Source organism: Paroedura picta, chromosome 12 (genome assembly GCF_049243985.1).
Source record: "Paroedura picta isolate Pp20150507F chromosome 12, Ppicta_v3.0, whole genome shotgun sequence".
Taxonomy (NCBI): Eukaryota; Metazoa; Chordata; class Lepidosauria; order Squamata; family Gekkonidae; genus Paroedura; species Paroedura picta.
The window spans coordinates 15,450,200-15,456,866 of record NC_135380.1 but is presented as its reverse complement, the minus strand read 5'-3'; the positions used below and the strand labels follow the sequence as shown (position 1 = coordinate 15,456,866).

General features: G+C 39.5%; 1 long non-coding RNA gene across 1 annotated transcript; it reads left to right on the top strand.

Moving 5' to 3' along the window:
* The first annotated feature begins 3,715 nt into the window (after positions 1-3,715).
* On the top strand, positions 3,716-6,172 carry LOC143822050 (uncharacterized). Its single transcript, XR_013226024.1, has 2 exons — positions 3,716-3,921; positions 5,987-6,172. It is a non-coding gene; the product is annotated as an uncharacterized LOC143822050 (long non-coding RNA).
* Positions 6,173-6,667: the final 495 nt, after the last annotated feature.

Genomic DNA, 6,667 nt, shown 5'->3' with positions numbered 1-6,667 from the left:
AACCATTTCATTTAAGAAAGAAGAAGGCACCTGGATTTCTTGGCACATGCACAGAACAAGGAAAGAAATAGCATACATCATAGCATGACTGAAAACAGCACCTGAGACATGGCAATAAATGTTTCAGAAGAGAAAGCAGTAAAATGTCAGGTAGAACCTAGGGCTTCTGCCAGCGGTGCTTATGAAATGAGGAGAGAGATAGCTATGTGTGTTATTATATGATGGAAGCCAGAATTAACTAAAAATACTCTTTGTAGCACCTTAAAAATAAAAATATGGTAGAGTAAGGGATGAGCTTTCACATGAGTCACTGCTCACTTCTTCGGATACTAAAAATAAGCTTTGTGGATGTTTAGTGAGGATAAGCAATATTCATGTTTTTGAGGGTACACAAGTCGTGCTGAAATAAAGCACTGTTTTTATTCACAAGAAGGAACACTCCCCCCAAAGAATGTTACACACCAAAAGATCCTCATTACTGTAAATTCTTGCAGCTTGTATACAAAAGTCCAACGATGCCTTCTTTTTCTTGACTGAATGTTTGACAAAAAATTACCGAGGGAAGATAGAAATATCAAGCGTTTGTTTTTTGTATAGAAATATATATTGTTATATTTAAAAACCTTTCAGGTGGAACAAAAGAGAAAGGACATCCCTGTGGTGTAATTATCCATATCATCTGAGGAGCAATTTTCAACTACAAGGACTCTGTTGCCCCTTTTGTCAGCACAGATAATGAGATGAAGATGGGAAAAGGTATGCTAAATGTGCTAAAGAGACTCTGATAAAGGACAGCATTGCCAGCTCGACCTCCAACAGGTGGTAGCGTAGTGTTAGGTTGGCACCTCTGCATATTATTTAGTCTTTGGATGGATGGATGGATGGACCAACCTATATGTGACAAACCAAAGCACCCTGCAGAGTGTGGTAGCATGCTGTAAAAATTGTCTTCTCCTATACTGTCCAGCCCACCAGTTGAGAACGTTCTATGCCCCTCTTTCTGTTCTCCCACCTGCAGGTGCACGGCAGGTAGAAACAAATGACAAGTCATTTTCAGTGCTGGTGCCTCATCTTTGGACTGTCCTCTTCCCTGGTTGCCTGATGTCTACTATAATGTCAGGTGAAAATATTTCTTGTTTATCCAGGTTTATAACAAAAGGGCTTTTTCTCTTTGAAGGTGTTTTATGATATGCTTTGGGTCTGAGGTCTGCTTTTTATGGGAGTGTCCAATGGTTGCTTTCTGCAGCTTTTAAGCTCCTGGTTTGTTTTGTTTTTACATTGCTAATTTATTATTTTTATGGAACTTTTAAAAATTGTAAGCTGCCTTGAGCATGACTATGTGGAAGTGGAATAGAAATCCCCCCCAAACAAACAGAAAAAGAAATAAAGAAGCAAAATAGCTGAGTAGGGGATATTGGATGAGCCTCTTGTGGTGCAGGGTGGTAAGGCAGCTGAAATACTGTCTGAAGTTCTGACCATGAGGCTGGGAGTTTGATCCCAGCAGTAGGCTGGGGTAAAATGGTAATGACTGGGGAAGGGAATGGCAAACCACCCTGTATTGTGTCTGCCAAGAAAATGCTAGAGGGCGTCACCCCAAGGGTCAGACATGACTTGGTTATAGCTCAGTTACCACATTTTCAGTTCCAAGCCCAGTAAGGAGAAGAGGGTCTGGAAGAATGGACCATAATGGGTCAAAATGTTCAGTAATTCCTTTTAGCACAATCCTTTAGAATGTTTCTAAAATGGATTCCAGAACTGAGGCCTAGAGTTTGCTGCAGCTTGCAGTGTCTTTTTCCCTGTTAAGCCTTAGTGGTGGGTCAAGGGAAGGGGATAAGAAGATAATCTTTTCTCTATCTATATTTTGTTATCATATAGATCTTTCCTTTAATCATATGGTATATAAAACATTAAAATATTCAGATACAAAAAATATAAATGTAATTAGATAATAATACTGAATAGGTTAATTTGGGGATAAAAGTGAAATTAAGAAGATGAATAACTCATGCCATGACTTTTGTTGGTGCAGCCTTATGGCATACCGCAAAAAAAAATCAACTGTCGAAAGTATCTGCACTTCAACTATTCAAAAGGAATGAAATCTTAAAAGTATCTCAAATTCCTTTCTTGCTTACTAAAAGGGGATTTAGATATTTAAAACAAATATTTGTATAATAAAAAGGACAATACAAAAAGATATCCAAAAATCAGCGGCAGAGGCATTTTGAGTAATGAAATGCAGATTTTTGGTATGTAGTATTTCAAATACTGAGTAAGATGATGAATACAGGCTAATCCGTTGGAAGACTGGGATTCTGTATGCATTTGGAAAATAAAGCTAGAAGTATCAAGGTTAAAATGTAATTGCAGCCAATATTTGGTTTCAAATGATCTTTGTCCAGCTTCTAAACATAGAGCAGTGTATGATACACAATTGGGCATACTGAAAATTTTATGTAGAAATCTAGATTGAATAGCTTCCAATTAACAATCAACTGTATTAATCCAAATTGGTACTCCATATAACAATTGTGAGCTTACTTTAGCATTGAAAAACATAAGTGCAGTGAGTATATACTGATTGTCTCTGCTAAAAAAAAAAAAAAGTCTAAAGTGGTACTTGCTGTAGTTATTGCTATCTTACAATGGGTAGCCAAACTAACCTTATATTGAAAATGGCTACCTAGGTATTTGAAGCATTTAACTTACTGAATAGTTTTGCCATTGATTTTCCAGTTAGATTTCGGGGGGGAAATAAGAACATTAGTTTTTGAATAATTCAAAGTAAATCTATTCTTTGTGCAATAATTATGGAAGCAGTTCAAAAGGCATTTCAAGCCAATTTGAGAGCAAGACAAAAGAGCCATGTCATCAGAATATAAGAGTAAAGGAACAGGATTAGAACCTAATCTAGGGCTATGACTATCAATATTAAACAAAGTTGAAGCAAGATCATTAAGTAAACTATTGAATAAGAAAGGGCCCCAAATACAACCTTGTTTAACTCCTTATTTGCTGGGACTTTAGGGATTAGTTTCCCTGATAAAGTGTACTTAACTCCCTAATTAGAAACAACAATCACATATCAATATTTGTCTTTGCTAATTTGTCCCAGAGTAAATTTCTGGGGATAGAATCAAAAGCCCCCTTCAGATCTAGAAAGGCAGTTTATAATTTGGAGCCAGCCTTTTTGCTATATTTATTGGCCAAATAGGTAAAAAACAGCACAGTGGTCCAATGTAGTTTTTCCCTGACAAAACCCAGTTATCTGCAGATATCATGGATTGGGGCCACATTTACCCAAAGTAGATGTTTTTGTAAATTTGGGAGACCCTCTAGATTTGCAGAAAAAAACGGATCTCCTAAAAGTATACATGGGGAGGTTAAATGCCCCCCCCAAAAAAAATGAAGAGCACTTTTTGAACTTGCACCTACCTCCAGCTGGGCCTAGTGGCAGTGCATCTTGGGAAGTGCTGCAGGCTTGATGAAAAATGGGAGGTGAGGGAATCCCCTTCTCAAGTTTCAAGAGGCTCTCATTTGTAATGTATGATATGAAAATTGTCAACTACAACCTACTGACTTTCCCATCCAATCACAGGGCTGCATCCATGGTACTTTCTGAGGTAAGGGTGGTTGTCAGCCACAACCACCTGACTTTCACAACCAATCACAGGGCTGTCTCCATGGTACTTTCTGAGGCAAGGATGGTTGTTGGCCACAACTTCCTGACTTTCCCAACCAATCACAGGGCTGTCTCCATGGTATTTTTTGAGCTAAGGGTGCATTCCCCTTCCTATACCAAATCCACAGCTGAACTGTGTGAGGAGGAAGTACTGGCCATGGCCCCTGTGGGAAACCTGGGGCCCAACAGCTGCCCCGCATCAGGATATGTTGATACTGGTATTCATCACAACTTTTGAGGTAAGTTAGATAGACTGACCCAGAGTTACCAACTGCAATTTAGTGTGGCTTTGAACCTGGATATTCCCATCTAAATCTAATACTGTAACTATTAGCTACACACACTGTTTTGGAATTCCTGTTCTATTCCATCAGTGTTCTATTTCAGAAGCATCAATTACCTGTAAACAAGATGCTCTGTAGCTACTAGTGACGTCTGCCAAAATACTTTAGTTCCAGGGCGTCTTACTTTGATTCTGGTTCAGCACCAGCTCTACCTGCCTTTAATATTACCATAAATATGCTGCGCCTCCCTGAATGTATGTAATTGAATTATGAAGGTTTCCATAGCAACCCCTGCAATTAATTAAGATACTTGGATGTAGTAAGTTTATAGATGCAGAAAATATTTTCATGTATAAATAGTGCAATCCGTTTATGCTCAAAGGAGTTTTCCCCTCTGTTCACTGCTGAGAAATTGGGCTATTTTCCCACATCGGTGTTGATAAATCATTGTGTTATTCCCCATAAACTTGGTAAGTAATTCTCTCTGCTTAATGTCTGCTAAGAGCTGGTGGATAAATATGAAGGGGAGAGAGGTAGAAATTGAGCATAGTCTTATTTGAGATTTGCTCTTTTGAATACAGGCATGAAATAGCCCAGTCTCAGAGTCTAAGCAGTGGTCAGTACTTTGATGGGAGATCACAAAGGAAGACTGGGGTTGCTATGCAGAGGAAGGCTATAGCATACCACCTCTGCTCATCTCTTGCCCATGATTATGGAACCAAGGAAATATTAGCAGAGGGAAAGTACTTTGTCCATAATGTTCAGGCAAGAAGTTGTATTAGGGTAAAAAGGTAAAGGTATCCCCTGTGCAAGCACGGAGTCATACCTGACCCTTGGAGTGACGCCCTCTATCGTTTTCATGGCAGACTCAATATGGGGTAGTTTGCCAGTGCCTTCCCCAGTCATTACTGTTTACCCCCCAGCATGCTGGGTACTCATTTTACCGACCTCGGAAGGATGGAAGGCTGAGTCAACCTTGAGCCGGCTGCTGGGATCGAACTCCCAACCTCATGGGCAGACAGCTTCAAGCACCATTTCTGCTGCCTTATCACTCTGCGCCACAAGAGGCTCTTGTATTAGGGTACAGGCTCCCAATTGTGTTGATCTTGGGGGCACTTGGATGGATTTTTGTTAAGGGGTGAGCCATATTGGCAAACTCAATTTCACCATTTTCCTCTACAGTCCCTATCCTATTTGTTTGTGCTGGCTCTATGAGTCTTAGCATAACCTTTATTTGGCAGGAAAGGGGATGTTTTGTTCCATTTTTTAGAAGGTGAAGAGCCAGTTAGATTATCCAACTTGAATTTTAGAGCAATCTGTTCTGCTGACATGGTTATTAAGGTAGTTTGAGCATTTTTCACTGCATTTGAAAGGAACAAATGTGTTTTTAATTTATACAGAGCCATTTTGATCACTGGCCCTTTGTCATGAGAGCACCTCTCTTGCTGTTGCTGTGGTTTTTATTGTTTTTATTATGTCATTCGTTCATAAAGACAATCCAGCTTTTCTTCAAAGAGCTCAGGGATCTCTTCACGTACATGGGTTGTGTTGCTGTTCTTTCCTCACATAAAATGATGAATAAATGTTCACACAATAGAGTTCATGTATCTTAGTTTGAGCCAGGATCGGGCTCCTCAGTCCTCAACTACAATTAGCTAGAATTACTCAAGCAGCCAACTGGCAGAGTGTGTTTAGTAGCCAATTGTAAGGGTGCATTAACAACCAATAGTGTGGCTAAGGCCTGAAGCAGTTGGATATGTATATAAACCCTGTGTGTTCTCCCTGTTGTTGTTTCATTTTCCTCCTTGCTCTCCGAACTGTCTGTACCTTGACTGAACCCACAGATCTAATAATATATTGGTTAATAATTTGTTGTCATGTGTTTAAGTAAATCCTCTGTTGTTTTTACCTTGCTTCCGAAAAGTAGTGTTGAAAATGTTGTGGAAATTCAAATTTCTGGTCAAGTTTTGTATATAAGATTTGTGGAGTAATCCTTTGATACTTTGTCATCCCACTGCAGCTCATTGTTCCTTCCCCTCCGGTTGTTCCTCAAAGGGATCCTCAAGAGCAGCAAAGGGGAGCAAAGTGACGGTCTGGAAAGCAGAAATTGCTGTCCTCTGTTTCAAAGACAGATGTGCCCTTTAAATCTTCTGTCCTACAAGGCTGGGTATGTCAGTGAATAAAAGAGTTACGTTTTACTACTTGCTTTCTGTCATGCTAAAGTATGTGCATATTCTCGAACTCAGGATTTCATTTGAAGATTCAGGGTTTTACAGGGCCATCCTCCTACGAACACTTTCCTGGGAGTAAATCCCATTGAGAAGACCTAATTAGACCTGCTTCAGATTTCCTCTTGGTTTTCTTCTCAAGAGCCCTATTTGCAAGTTACAGTTAACATACATACAATTCATGTACAGTGGATATGTGATTGCTGATAATACATACACTGAGTAAATGTCATGTGACACTCAATGCATGTACAGCTGAAGATGCAACTGAAACTCCCCATTTGTCCAGATATTGATGTTTGGGCTTATTTAATTCAAGGGAAGCAGCAGTTTTGCATATATGCATTATATAATCATAGAATCATAGAGTTGGAAGGGACTTCATGGGTCATCTAGTCCAATCCCCTGCATTATGCAGGACACTCACAACCCTATCGCTCATCCACTGTAATCTGCCACCCCCTTGAACCTTC